Source organism: Balaenoptera borealis, assembly GCF_965194805.1.
Source record: "Balaenoptera borealis genome assembly, chromosome: 3".
NCBI classification, from domain to species: Eukaryota; Metazoa; Chordata; class Mammalia; order Artiodactyla; family Balaenopteridae; genus Balaenoptera; species Balaenoptera borealis.
The window spans coordinates 51,562,789-51,578,675 of record NC_138866.1 but is presented as its reverse complement, the minus strand read 5'-3'; positions in this window follow the sequence as shown (position 1 = coordinate 51,578,675).

Genomic DNA, 15,887 nt, shown 5'->3' with positions numbered 1-15,887 from the left:
AGGGGAGAGAGCACCAGAAGAACTGTTCTGCTGACCCCTGCCCAGACTGCAGAATCCTGAGCAAGTTAAATGGTTAATATTTTAAGTCACTGACTTTGGGATTGGCTTGTTATGCAACAAGATATATCTAATGCACTCCATTACCTATTATGTCACTATTATAACTTTCTAGTATGCTCTTATTATCCCCATTTTACAGATGAGGAAACTGAGATTCGGGGATGTTAACAGCTTGCCAAAGTCATACCCTGAACAAGTGGGATTTCTTTTATTTATTTATTTATTTATTTATTTATTTATTTATTTTTAGTGGGATTTCTCAGATTCAGGTGTAGGCAAAATTTTGGAACCTAGTATGTTAAGAAGGTATTTGTTTTGTTTTTAAATATCCATACCTATTTTAAAAAGTTGGCAGTACTATGTTAGTCCTGTACTTAAACAAATATCCCATTTAGTGAAACAAAAAGCTTGAAAACTACTCTCAGAATATTTATCATATCATAAAGCATGAGACAATTATGTTTAATAAAAACTCTCTATGTGTCCATTGCTTATATCTTGTCAGAAGTTCCTGAAAGCCATAACAGAAGGAAAGTTTGGCATGTAGGTATTTTATTTGGAAAATGATCCCAGGGAGCAGTAGAGAAGTAAAACAGGGAAATGAGAAAACCATCCAAGGATGCAATATTAAGTTGGCATTTGTTACTGGCCACCTGAGCTCTATCCAGTGGACCTCTTAAGGAATCTTATGAACTTAGCTCGTGACTCCTTACACTTGGAAGAAAGGGAGAAGACTTTGTCATTAGGAAGAGTGGTTTCATGGAGGTTAACTCTCCACACTTCTATGTAACCCGAGCATCCTAGAGTAGGAAAGAAGAAGCCCAGGGCACTGGCATGAAGCAAGGCGCTGTCAAGTGCATTTTCACAAAACCGGTCAAAGTCTATGAGGAAATGATGACCAGACTTTGGCAGGAGGAAGAGGTAGGGCCAGGAGGATTTGAAGTGGCCATAAAATGAATCTTGTACACATACTTAAATGCATTTCTTTGGAAGACATGGCAAGAATATTGCTTTGTGTGAATTCTCAATAAGGTTAAATAACCATAGGTTGAATGCCCTAAAACTAATATTAGAAAGATTACTAGAGGGAAGAAAGCATAAGCACTTTTCTTATGACATCTGACTTCTAGAGATTTGCTTCCTGCCCAAGGTCAAGAGCAAACTAAGAGAGGCATTAAATTGCATGTGGTATTTGACCTTGGCTGAACTTTCACTAGCTTGCACCCCTTCCCTCCACTTTTCTTTTTTGCTTTTGAAAGCCAAGCATGACTAAAATATCCATGGAAGAGAAATGCTAAAATTCTCTTAATGAGCTACCCTTGCATTTGGTTACATAAGGTCAAAGGAAAGCACACTTTATATTTATATTTAAGCCACGCCAACTACTCACAGCAATGCCAGTGTGAGAGAACCAGTTTGAACTTAACATTAATTAGCTTTTTAGTGGGCTGTAAAACTTGCTCAACGTATGAAGTACTTCATAATTATAGGAGATTATGGTCATATTCTGAAGAACTGAGGCCGAAAGACCCTGAATAAAGCAAATTACATTTAGCTCTGAATTATAAAACAGTTCAATGCATTTCATATCTTTGGGAATATTTTGAAATAGTTGTGAATTTTATAAACTTTTAAGAAATGCTAAATAATTGTGTTAGGCATGCAATGACAAAAGTACAAATTAATACATATTTATAATTCATAGTTACATGAAATAAGATTTCTTATTACCTGGCATTAATTTTTTAAAGAAATCAACCTACTCATTGTAGCTTTAAGTAAGGTATTGAACACATTTATTTTTCTTGTCTCTTATTTATTGAAGTACAGTTGATTTACAATGTTGCATTCGTTTTAGGTGTACAGCAAAGTGATTTAGTTATGCATATGTATATATCTATTTTTTTCAGATTCTTTTCCCTTATAGGTTATTACAAAATATTGAGTTTAGTTCTCTGTGCTATACAGTAAGTCCTTGTTGTTTATCTACTTTATATATATAGTAGTGTGTATATGTTAATCCCAAACTCCTAATTTATTCCTCCTCTGTTTTCCCCTTTGGTAACCAAAAGTTTGTTTTCTATGTCTGTGGGTCTATTTCTGTTTTGTAAATAAGTTCATTTGTATCATTTTTTTAGATTCCACATATAAGGGATATCATATGACATTTGTCTTTCTCTGTCTGGCTTACTTCACTTTGTACAATAATCTCTAGATCCGTCCATGTTGCTGCAAATGGCATTATTTCATTCCTTTTTATGGCTGAGTAGTATTCCATTGTATATATGTACCACATCTTCTTTATCCATTCATCTGTCCATGGACATTTAGGTTATTTTCATGTCCTGGCTATTGTAAATAGTGCTGCAATAAACATTGGCTGCATGTATGTTTTTGAATTATGGTTTTCTCTGGATATATACCCAGGAGTGGGATTGCAAGATCATATGGTAGCTCTATTTTTAGTTTTTTAAGGAATCACCATACTGTTCTCCATAGTGAACACATGTTATTTAACAAATGCATACTGTTATATCTATAACCAAGTGTAATAATTTATCTTCCCTTATTTGAAAAGGGCAGCTGCTTTGCTCTCACAACAAACGGCTTTGCTGTAACCCCATACATCACATATATTGTGTTGCTTCCAGGACAATGTCAATTTCCTTGCTTCCTAAAACATTTTGGATGGTTATTTAGTGCCCAAGAGGCTAATTGTAAAGGGGAGGCTGATGAGGAGTTGGAATTTTAAGATTAACTTATATGAGACTAGATACAACCACTGCCTAAACCATCATTGAAAATGTAAAGAACTTTTGTGAAATGCTTTTGAAATTAAATATTTCTGAACTTTACTGAAGGATGTAGAGTAGATGTTCAAGTGTCATCCACAAGTAAATTTCCATTTTACCAATATTAATTTAATTTACATTCTCCAACTAGCATGAGGAAAAGAGTAGAGACCAGTATTTACTTTCCTTCTTTTTCTAAGAAATTGTACATAATGTGATATGAGTGAATGCAGTTTACAGAGAGTAGTTTCCCCCTAATTACTGAATGGCATTGATTTGGAGTGCTAAAACAAAGTACTCCTCAGTTTTCAAATTAATATTGGTAACTTCAATGACTGTATTAGTATATGACATACTAAAGACTCAATCTAGGGACTGCTGAATAATTCTTTAGTAATTAAGCATAGCTTATAATCAGCATCCATCTTGGGTCTGCAGGGAAAAAAAATAGTGAACTAGGGATGAAAAAGAAAAGTCAAATGTCAAGAATTCACATGTGAAATTTACTTAAAATCTAAATATTATAGCCATGTTATGGAATTTGCAGTGGCTTGCTGGTGCTTCAACTTGAGCTACAAATTGATGCCAAATCTTTTCTTCTGGAGTCAAAAGTCTTGGTAACTTTCTTGAATCCTTCTTCATTACTATTGTTGGTACATGTCTAAGTAGAAGAATCTGGTGTCAGATTTTATATCCTTATTATGAGCAATCCAGCACCATAGCCTCAAGGAAAATAATTACTCTGGTCCCAATGTTATCTTTGAATTCTAATTGAGACTTTTTGTGTGACATTTACTTACTTGTAAGGACAAAAAGCCTCTTTTTATACACATATACGTATTTAAATATATTTATTTTATGAAAATATAAAGTAATTTCTTCTTAGATAAAAAGATACATTTTAAATCTGTAAATAAATATAAATGGAACGTATTTAAAAATATAAATTACTGAAAGTTGAGATTCATTTAGGAATGGACCTAAATTAAACAGGAAAAAAGCAATAGATACTGAGGAGAAATGTTAGTATTACAAAATCTCAAAATTAGACAACCCCAATGTTTATGGATTCATAAGATTTTATAAAGTATCCTCAATAAATAGTCAAATGGTATCTGTAAACTCACTAATAAAGGTATTCCACATTTCCAAATATTTTGTGACAGTCTAAATAGAAATGTTCTCCCTAAAAACATAAATCTAAAAGCACTCAGAGGCTATCTTTTGAAATAGTTGTAGAAATAGAAATCGGCAAATGCTGCCTATCAGCCTCTCTCACCCCATCTCAGGAAGCAGCTATTAATGTTTACCAACATACTACTTTGTCTTACATTTGTGCATGTTGTGTGTTTATTAATAGTTTGTTCCTTTATATTGCTGAGTAATATTCCACTGACTATATATACCATATTTGTTTATTTCAGTTGTTCTCAATTGGGGATAAGTTTCCTCCCTTAGGGTACCTATGGCAATGTCTGGAGATATTTTTGATTGTCATAACTGTGTGTTTACTAGTGACACCTGTTGGACAGAGGCCAAAGATGCTGCTAAACTTCCTGCAGTGCACTTGATAGTTCCCCCCCCCAAATAATTATTTGATCTAAAATGTCAAAATTGCCACTCTTGAGAAACTATATTGTAATCTCCTTTGGGTAGATATTTGCTTGTTTCATGTTTATGTCAATTATAAATAGCGTAGTTTGAGTATTTTTTATATCTCTTTTGGAGACATCTGAATTTATATTTTTTTGATAAATAACTAGGTGTAGAAATGCTAAGTAATAGGGTATGTATGTTCAGTTTTAGTAGATACTGGCAAAGAGTGTCCCAAAGTGGTTGTTCCATTTTACACTTCCATCAGCAGTGTATAGAAGTACAGTTACTCTCCATCCACACCAACACTGGGACTTTTAGTATAATTTTATTTTTGAGGTTAGATTAGTATACAATGATAGCTCATATTTTCATTGTATAATTTGATGTGATTTGATAAGTATTACAACATAGAATATTTCTATCAACCCCAGAAGTTCCTTTTCTCTACAAATTAATCTCAACCTCTATAAACAATCACACTTCTGATGCTATTAAATATATCAATTTTGCCATTTCTCAATATTCATATAACTGTAATTATGCTATATGTGTTTTTTTGTGTGTTAAGCTTCTCCTGCTTAACATAATGTTAACATAATGTTGAGATTTAGGCCTGTTGGTGCATGATTCAGCAGACGTTTTTTTCCTAAAGTATATTCCCCTGTGAATATTATTTTTTATCCATTTTTGTTGATTGATATTTGTTTTTATGCCAATTAATAATAAAGCTACTAGACTATTTTATATGTAATTATTTTACTTATGTATGTTTTATTCTGGGTTAGGGTTAAAGCCAACAAGGGGAATTGCTGGGTCAATTTGTTTGGCTTAGTAAAAAGCCGCCAGTTTTCCAACATGATTTTACAATTTTACCTTGCTCCAGCAGTGTGTGAATTGCTCCACAGAATTGCCAAGACTGTTGTTGACATTTAATTTTAACTATTCTAGTAGGAATAAAGTGGTATGACATTGTATTTTTAATGTCATTTCATTGATGACTAAAGATGTAGAGAACCTTTTCATGTACTTATTCCCCATTTAAATATATTTCTTGTAAAATATATTTTTAACTTTTTGTCCAAAATTGCTTGATTTTAAAAAATGATTTATTGGAATACTTTACATGTTGGATAAAAGTCTTTTGTCAAATATATGTATTGTAAATATTTCTATCTGTCACTTCTTTTTTAAAAATTTCCTTTATGGTGACTTTGATGAGCAGAAGTTTATGACCTTGTCTTTATGCAGGAAGTCCAGCAACATTTGTTGAAAAGAGTGTCTTTCCCCAGTTTCTTTCCAATTGTTTTGGAATCTTTGTCAAAACTTTACTTATTTTATATGTGTAGGTTCATTTAGGGATTTAATGTTCTCTTCAATTGATCTATTTATCTATCCTTACACCAATGCACTGTCTTGAATATTGTAGCTTTAATTAACTTTTGAAATAGGATAGTGTAAGTCTTCCAACATTGTTATTTTGTAAGATTCTTTTGACTATTCTAGGTCCTTTTCACAGCCAAATAAATTTTAGAATCAACTTATCTATAAATACGCCTATTAATATTTTAATCAAGATTGTGTTGAAGCTATAGAACTATTTGCAAAGAATTTACATATTAATGATTGAGCCTTCCAATCCATGAACATAATGTAACCTTCCATTCATTTAAATGTTCTTTAATTTCTCATAGCAAAATTGTCTGTATTTTCAGTTTGGGGGCTCACAAGCCCTTTGTTAAATTTATTCCAGTGTGTGTATATATATATATATATATATATATATATATATATATATATATATATATATATATATAAATTTATTTATTTATTTATTTATTTTTGACTACGTTGGGTCTTTGTTGCTGTCCGCGGGCTTTCTCTAGTTGCGGCAAGTGAGGGCTACTCTTTGTTGTAGAGTATGGTGCGCAGGCTTCTCATTGCAGTGGCTTCTCTTGTTGTGGAGCATGGGCTTAGGTGCACGGGCTTCAGTAATTGTGGCACTTGAGTTCTAGAGCCCGGGCTCAGTAATTGTGGTGCACGGGCTTAGTTGCTCTGCGGCATGTGGAATCTTCATGGACCAGGGCTCGAACCCATGTCCCCTGCATTGGCAGGCAGATACTTAACCACTGCACCACCAGGGAAGTCCCCTCCAATGTATATTTTTGATGTTACTGTTTAAGTACTGATTTTTCCTAAATATCATATTTCAGTTTTTCTACTAGTACACAAACACACAGTGACCATTTACACTATGACCTTCCTAAATTCATGCCTTAGTGGTGGAAGCTTCTTTTGTAGATTCTTTGGGATTTTATAGTTAACCATGTACCTGTGAAAAAGGCAGTTTATCTACTTCTCTTCCATTCTGCATGACTTTTATTTCCTTTATGTACTTTATTCATTGCTTATACTGACTAGAATCTCTAATACAATGCAGAATAGAAGTAGTATGAGCAGACATCCATGCCTTGTTGTGGGAAAGTTTTAAATAATGAATTCAATGTTTTTAATTGAGAGAGTTATTCAGATTTTCTGATTCTTTTGAACCATCATAGTTAGTTTGTGCCTTTCAAGAAATTCATCCAAACCATCAAAAATTCTGAATTTATTGGCATAAATTTGTTCATAATATTAACACATTATTACTTGATGTCTAAAGAAACTGTAATAACTCTCAATTGATATTATTAAAAAAGTCTTTTCTCTGTTCTTCCTTATTAGTATTTTTAATGATTTATCAATTTTATTAGTCTTTTCAAAGAGAGAACTTTTATTTTATTGCTTTTCTCTATGCTTTTTTGTTTTCTATTTCTCTGATTTTTCACTCTCATCTTTACTCTTTTTTATTTCCACTTATTAATTTTGCTCTTTTTAAAATTGCTTAAATTATAATATATTGTGGACTTAATATTTGTGTGCCCCCAAAATTCACATGTTGAAATCCTAACCTCCAATGTGATGGCATTAGGAGGTAGTAGCATGGTGTTAAGACGGTATTAGGAGGGCCTTTGGAAGGTAATTAGGTCATGAGGGTGGAGCCCTCAAGGTTAGTGCCCTTATAAGAGGAGACATGAGAACTTGCTCCTCTCTCTCTGCTCTGTCTCCACCATGTGAGGATGGAGGTAGAAGATGGCCATTTGTGACCCAAGAAGCAGGTCCTCGCCAGGAACTGAATCTACTAGTGCCTTGATTCTGGACTAGTCAGCCTCCAGGACTGTGAGAAATAAATGTTGGTAATTCGGTGTAGTCACCCAGACTGACTAAAACAAAGATACTCCATTTTAGATATTTCTGCTCTTCTAATTTGAGCATTTGAAGCTATAATTTTACTAGCAGAAATTCGCTAATAGACTGAAACAGAACAACAAAGAAACTGTGAGTGGTCAAAGGACTCAGTTTCAATTTCCAACAGAGCATAGGTTGCAGGATAATTTAACTGTACGTGGGAGTGAGGTGGAAGGCATGGTGAGGGCTGATGCAATGATTTCTAATAGGGTCAGCTGTGCAAAATACAGAAAGGAGCTGATGCCTCAAGTAATGTGAGCCTATAATAAAACAGAAAAGCAAGCAAGCAAACAAAATATGGGTCTTTTCATTATAGTCATGAAACTGCCTGCTAAAAAAAAATCTCTAGCTGTAGTTAATTCCTGTTTCTTACAGACAACTATACCTCTTAACTGGCAAAAGAAATGATAGAGAATGAAGTCTCTCTCCTTTCCCACTTACTAGGGCCTAGAAGTTTTTAATATAAACCAGTTCAACTTGGACAAAAACTGTTTTACTCCCTCCAGACATTACACACACACGGAAAGCAAAATGAATGAAGTTTATTGAATGTGTGAAAAGACTAGAAGGAAGCCTCTCTAAGGAAGCAGACACAAATTCTCCAAGTGAGCTTCAGCCTGATAAAGTATTTCATACATATTTAAAGTGTTTTAAAGAAGCTTATAAATGTACAAAAAATGTAATGAAATAAGAATCTATTTCAAATTTTTGAAGAAAAAGTTAATTTTCTACTGGTCCAATGGAGGAATGTGATATACTCCCAATAAAAATTATTTTTTAGATATGTTGAAAAACATTTTGATGCAAAATCTAGGCCTTTGGGGGGTAAAAAGTGTAATTAAATGTCACAATTACACCCAACATGATTAAGGAGAAAAGTTAAATATCACATCATAGCCAGGAAGCCTTTGTATCATTCTGGATTGTTTTTAAGGATTTTAAAGTGACTAGTGTTCCCACAATTTTTTGAGATATACTTTTAAAAAAAATTATGGTGGTTTGATTTTTATTCCTAAGATGGGGTGGGCTAGGGAATGTTTATTAACCATCATTATATACTTCACTGTAAGTTTTAATCTTTTTACCATTTCATTTTATCCATGTTTAGGTAATTAAAACCTTTTCATTATGCATAAAATGTTAAATTTCAAACGTAATAAACAGCAGTAATTTCACATCTGCTATAACATGCTTCTGGAGAGTGCAAACTTAATTGTGGCTCCAGAACATGAGTGGAGTAAAAGAAAGGCTATCATGTCCTGGTTTACAGAAGAACAGTCCATGTTTGTCCTAGAACTACTGCACCATTCTGAACAAAATTGGCGCTACCTAATTTGCTTTTTTAGGAAAGCTCAACACATTATTTGGAAGTATATATAATAGAAAGTAACTGAATTATTATATTTTTAGGGAAAGCTGTGTGGTGAAGTAGTAGTTAAGCTGGTCGGAAGAGGAATGATTTAATGAAATTGCATGTTGTCCTGAAGAGTTCACTACACGAGGATCATGCTGAGAAAACTGCAGGTTCCCAACTTAGCTTGTGACTGTTCCTATGAATCAAGGCTTACTTCCCTCACTGCGGAACTAATAAAGTCATCATTATTACTGGGTGCTAACAGTCAAAAGAAAACAAGTCTTTCCTTAAAAAAAAAAAAAAAAGGAACAAAACCACATAGAAAAATTGAATATATTAAATTGAATTTTTATTTCATTCACTCTATATACTTTAAAATAACAGGTTTATAAGCTATTAAAACAGTAATTAAAAAAATGTGCAGTGCTTTATGCACAGGTAAAGATGATATGATATTTTATCATCTTACCATTTCTCTTTTGGACTTTTCACAGTTTTGGTATATTAGCAACTCTAATTTGACTCTCTGAGCTCTTGCGCTAAGGAGAAATAGAAGGAAGAAATGAACCCTTATTGAGGCTGACAATTGGGTTATTCTTCATACCTTATTTTAAGTTCTTCCATTTTCAAAACTACCTGAAACTTATTGATACAAAACCACAACCATTATATTATGCTTACAAGTTTTCTGGATTAAGAATTCAGACTGGGCACAGATGGGGGCTTGTCTCTGTTCTATGATGTTTGAGGCCTCAATGGATGGCTTCCCACTTTAATAGCAGGAGTGATTTGAACTGGTAGGGGTGGAAAACATCTAGGGACTTCACTCAAATGTCTGGCACCTGGGCTGGGATGAGCTGGAGTGTAGATTGGTTGGGCTGTCAACTGGAGATCTCATGTGTGCCTTCTTCATGAAGTTCAGGCTTCTCATAAGCATGGAACAAGCTTTCCGAGGAACCTAGGCAGAAGCCATAAGCCTCTTCATGACCTAGTCTCAAGAGTCATGTACTATTACTTCTGCTGCCTGATACTGGTTACAAGCAAGTCACTAAGGTCAGCCTGTATTCATGGGAGAGCCCATATTCACCTCTCAAAAGTAGAATGGCAAAGTCCCATTGCAAAAGAGCATGTACAATGTGGGATTCAGTTGTGACTGCATTTGGAATGTAAAATTGGCTGAATAAAAATATCATAATCTTAATTTTTATAAATTAATTAAAAGAGCTACTGAGTAATGGACTTGGGACCATCACCAGTGCTTTTTGCATCCCAAAGCCTATGTTCTTTTACTTTATTAAATGCTTAATTTGTGTCATACACACAGACCAATTTTCATGTAAATTTTCAGTGTTATGACTTTTGTCATACTTTTAGTGGGATAGATTAATATTTCTTTACTTGATATTAATTGATTGTGTTGTATATACTTAAGTTCAAAAATGAAAAAAAAGCCTTATTTTATAAATTCAGATAAAACTAGAGTGCTAGTTATAGACAAAGTATTTTATTTTGAAAAATTGCTAGCCTCTGGGATCCTTAACAGTATCTTGGTCCAGGGACTATTGGATCTGGCATTGAAAAAGTAAGATGTAGTACTGTAGGAAAGTTTTCTACTAAGTTCCTATATCACCTTCTAGCCCCATGTTCCCCAATTTCACCAAATAGAATAACAAGTTATATAATGTAAATCTATCTTATCATTTATATAATGTAGTTGCTCTCATCCCCCATTATCTTTAATACCAGATTTTCACTTGTCTATTCCAATTCGCTATTAAGCCATTGCTCTGAGGGTGATCAGGAATATGATTAGTCCACTGACTGTAATATTTCTTCTCCCATTGTTGTGCTGAGTAGGCAGTGAAGTGAGTGCCTTGATCTGATGAAATGGACCCAAGAGTTCCAAACTGGCATAATACTTTTCGTTTCAGTCCTTTACAGTATATGAAGCATTGGCTTCAATCACTAAGTATGAAGAGCCAAACCCTGATTATGCATAAATCCATTTAAATCCACTTGGAACTATCAGAAAAGGGCCAATGTTATCTACTTGCCAGTTATGTGCTTGACATTCACCCCTGGGAATGTGTTCTAGAGTGAACTGCAGATTCTACCTTTCCTGTTAAAAACAGGGCAAGTTTTATTAAATATTTGCATTTCAGAGGAGCCAGCAATATATGTCACTTTTGCTCTTTACCTGACTGTCTTTAAAGTGTTTTTATTCTAGGCAGCATATAGTTGGGTCTTACCTTTTTTATCCAATCTGATCATATCTGCCTTTCAAGTGTGATGGTTTGATAATGTTTTCCTTTAAAGTACTTACCAATATAATTATATTTAACTCTATCATCTTGCTATTTATTTTCTATTTACCCTATCTATTCTTTGTTTGCTTTTCACTCTTCCTCTTCCCCTCCTTATTTTTCTGGTTCAATTGATATATTTTATGATTCTGACCACCTCCTTTGTTAGCACATTAGCTATAATGCTTGTTTTGTTATTTTAGTGGTTGCTTTAAGGTTTATCCTATGTATCTTTAACTTATTGCAGTCTACCTTCAAATGATATTATTCTACTTCATATATATTATAAAGCCTCCCAACAGTATAATTCCATTCCTTCTCTCCCAGCCTTTTTGCTCTTTTCATCATACGTTTAAATCCAACATATAAGTCCAATATATTGTTAATATTTTTGTTAAATAATCATCTTTTAAAGATTTTTCAATAGTAAGAAAAAATGTACATGCTTATCTATATAGTTACTATTTTCAGTGTTCTTTATTCATTTTTGTTTATATATATATTTCTATCTGCTATAACTTTCTGTATGAAGGACTTCCTTTAATATTTCTTGTAGCGCAGACCTGCTAGAGATAAATTCTTTCAGCTTTTGAATATTGAAAAGGTCTTTAGTTCACCTTTGTTTTTGAAGGATATTTTCACTGGATATAGAATTCCAGGTTTATGGGGATTGTTTGTTTCAGTACTTTAAAAATGCTGTTTCATTGTCTTCCCACTTGCAATGTTTCTCACAAGAAATCTGCTGTCAGCCTTATCTTTGTTTTTCTATATGTACTTTTGTTTTTTCTCTCTTCCTGTCTTAGGATTTTCCCAAAATTATCAGTTTTGAGTAATTTGATTATGATGTGCCTTGGTATAGTTTTCTTCCTATTCATGGTGCTTGGGGATTTTTTAAATCCCTAAATCTATAAATTTCTTTATATTAAAAGAATGTTCATGTATTTTTTTCTCTGACACTTCCCCCCCACCCCAACCGTCTCCCTTAGGGACTCCAATTACTCAGTTTTTAAGCCATTTAAATTTGTCCCACAACTCACAAATACTGTATTTATTTTCCTTCAGTATTTTTTCTATCTGTGTTTCATTTTGGACTACTATGTCTTCAAGTTCATTTATCTTTGCTTCTACAATGTCTAATCCACTATTAATCCCATTTAGTAATATGTTTTATATCAGATATTGAAATTTTCATCTTTACAAGTTTTTAAAAAAAATCTTCCATGTTTCTACTAAACTTCTGACAATAGGGAATGGAATTATTATAACTGTTTTACTGTCCTTGTCATTAATTTTTAACTTGTCAATTCTGAATCAGCTGATTTCAATTGATTCATTTGTTTTGGGGTTGTGGTGTGTAAATGTAAGTACAGAATTTAAGTATAGAATATATACAACTGTAAAGTAGCTTTAATATACTGAAAGATATCATATTGTCCATGTTGAAAAGAAAGTGAGGTTACCTGGGTTATTTTAGTAGATAGAGATATTCACAGAGGGACTTTATTCTATCACAAGGCTTAACAATCCATATTAAATTAAATTACTTATCTGTCTTCCTCTTTATACTCTTAACTTCTTCATGCAATAATCTGGTGTGTGTGCTTTTATACGTGTATATGTGTGTTTTGTTTTTGGTTTTTTTTTACTTTTTAAATTAATAGACTTTCTTTGTAGAGCAGTTTTAGGTTTACAGAAAAATTGAGCTGAAAGCAGAGTCCCTATATACTTCCTATCCCTCTCCTACAGTTTCCCCGATTACTAACATCCTGCATTACTGTTGTACATTTGTTACAATTAACAAACCAGTATAGATATAAGTTTTAGTTTGTACTAGAGTTCACTCTCTTTGTTGTACTTTCTATGGGTTTTGACACATGTATCCACCATTACAGTAGCACACAGAATAGTTCCACTAGCATAAAAATCCCCTGTGCTCCATATATTTAGCCCTCCCTACTTTCCTGGAATTTTTTACTATCTCCATAGAGTTGGAATCATACAGTATGCAGCCTTTTCAGATTGGCTTCTTTCACTTAGAAAAATGCATTTAAGGTTCCTCTATGTCTTTTTGTAACTTGATAACTCATTTCTTTTAATCATTGAATAATGTTCCATTGTCCGGATATTTATTTACCCATTCACCTACTGAAGGACATCTTGGTGGCTTACAAATTCTAGCAATTATGAACAAAGCTGCTATAAACATTTGTGTACAGGTTTTGTGTAAACATAAGTTTTCAACTCATTTGGGTAAATACCAAGGAATGTGACCTTTAGATTACAAGATAAGTGTATTTTTAGTTTTTTTTTAAAATAGATCTTTATTGGAGTATAACTGCTTCACAATACTGTGCTAGCCTCTGTTGCACAACAAAGTGAGTCAGCCACGTGCACACATACATCCCCATATCCCCTCCCTCTTGCTCCTCCCTCCCCCCCCATCCCACCCCTCTAGGTGGACACAAAGCACCAAGCAGATCTCCCTGTGCTATGCTGCTGCTTCCCACTAGCTAACTATTTTACATTTGATACTGTATATATGTCGATGTTACTCTCACTTCGCCCCAGCTTCCCCCTCCCCTCCATGTCCTCAAGTCCATTCTCTATGTCTACATCTTTATTCCTGCTCTGCCACTAGGTTCATCAGTACCATTTCTTTTTTTTTAGATTCCATATATATGCTTTAGCATATGGTATTCATTTTTCTCTTTCTGACTTACAATCAGGACAGTATGGTGCTGGCACAAAATCAGAAATATAGATCTATGTTTAGTTTTATGAGAAACTGCCAAGCTGTCTTCCAAGTGGCTGTACCATTTTGCATTCCCACCAGCAATGCATGAGGTTTCTGTTGCTCCATATCCTCACGATGATATGGTGTTGTCAGTGTTTCGAATTTTGGCCATTCTACTAGGTGTGCAGTGGTATCTCATTGTTGTTTTAATTTGTATTTCCCTAATGACATATAATGTTGAGCACCTTTTCATATACTTAGCTGTCATTGGTATATTTTCCTTTGGCAAGGTGTGTCTATTCAGATCTTTTGCCTATTTTCCCCCTTTTTCCTTTTTTCTTTCTTTTTTAAAATTTGAGGTATAGTTGATTTACAATATTACATAAGTTTCAGGTGTACAACATAGTGATTCATAATTTTTAAAGATTATACTCTGTTTATAGTTATTATAAAATATTGGCTATATTCCCTGTGTTGTACAATGTATCTTTGCTTTTTAAAATTAATTAATTAATTAATTTTTGACTGCGTTGGGTCTTCGTTGCTGTGTGCAGGCTTTCTCTAGTTGCAATGAGCGGGGGCTACTCTTTGTCGTGGTGCATGGGCTTCTCACTGCGGTGGCTTCTCTTGTTGTGGAGCATGGATTCTAGGCACGCGGGCTTCAGTAGTTGTGGCACGTGGGCTCAGTAGTTGTGGCTCACAGGCTTAGTTGCTCCGAGGCTATACATGTGTTTCTATCTCAGTACCTAGCATAATGTCTAGTAAGTGGTGGTTGAATACATGAATATATACATGAATAAATGAATGAGTGAGATGGAGAGGGCTCGCTACACCTATTTAGTGCAGAAAAGTTCAGAGAAAAAATGTTCTCCCTTGGATGCTGGTTGAGGAGATTAAGTTGAATAATCAGATTATAGAGTATACTTTTTTTCTTAATTAGCCTCTGTAAAAAGAACTGATTAGAAATATAAAAGAACTCTACTATAGGAATCCATGTGAACTCTGGTGTTTTAGGGGACTGTTTTGTCTTTACAATTTATTTATTTATTTATTTATTTATTTAACATCTTTATTGAAGTATAATTGCCTTACAATGGTGTGTTAGCTTCTGCTTTATAACAAAGTTAATCAGTTATACATATACAATATGTTCCCATATCTCTTCCCTCTTGCATCTCCCTCCCTCCCACCCTCCCCATCCCACCCCTCTAGGTGGTCACAAAGCATCGAGCTGATCTCCCTGTGCTATGCGGCTGCTTCCCACTAGCTATCTATTTTACATTTGGTAGTGTATATATGTCCATGACACTCTCTTACCCTGTCACATCTCACCCCACCCCCTCCCCATATCCTCAAGTCCATTCTCTAGTAGGTCTGTGTCTTTATTACCATCTTGCCACTAGGTTCTTCATGGCCTTTTTTTTTTTTTTTTTCCCTTAGATTCCGTATATATGTGTTAGCATACTGTATTTGTTTTTCTCTTTCTGAATTACTTCACTCTGTATGACAGACTCTAACTCCATCCACCTCATTACAAATACCTCCATTTCATTTCTTTTTATGGCTGAGTAATATTCCATTGTATATATGTGCCACATCTTCTTTATAAGAAATTTTATTTATGTGACTTGAACCTCATCTTGAATAAATGAACCTTGAAAATATATTCCATTCAACACATTTTAAGAATCAATCATACATGAAATTGGTGCTCAGACAATACCCATGAAAATATATATAATTCATGATCATCAAAATCCTAT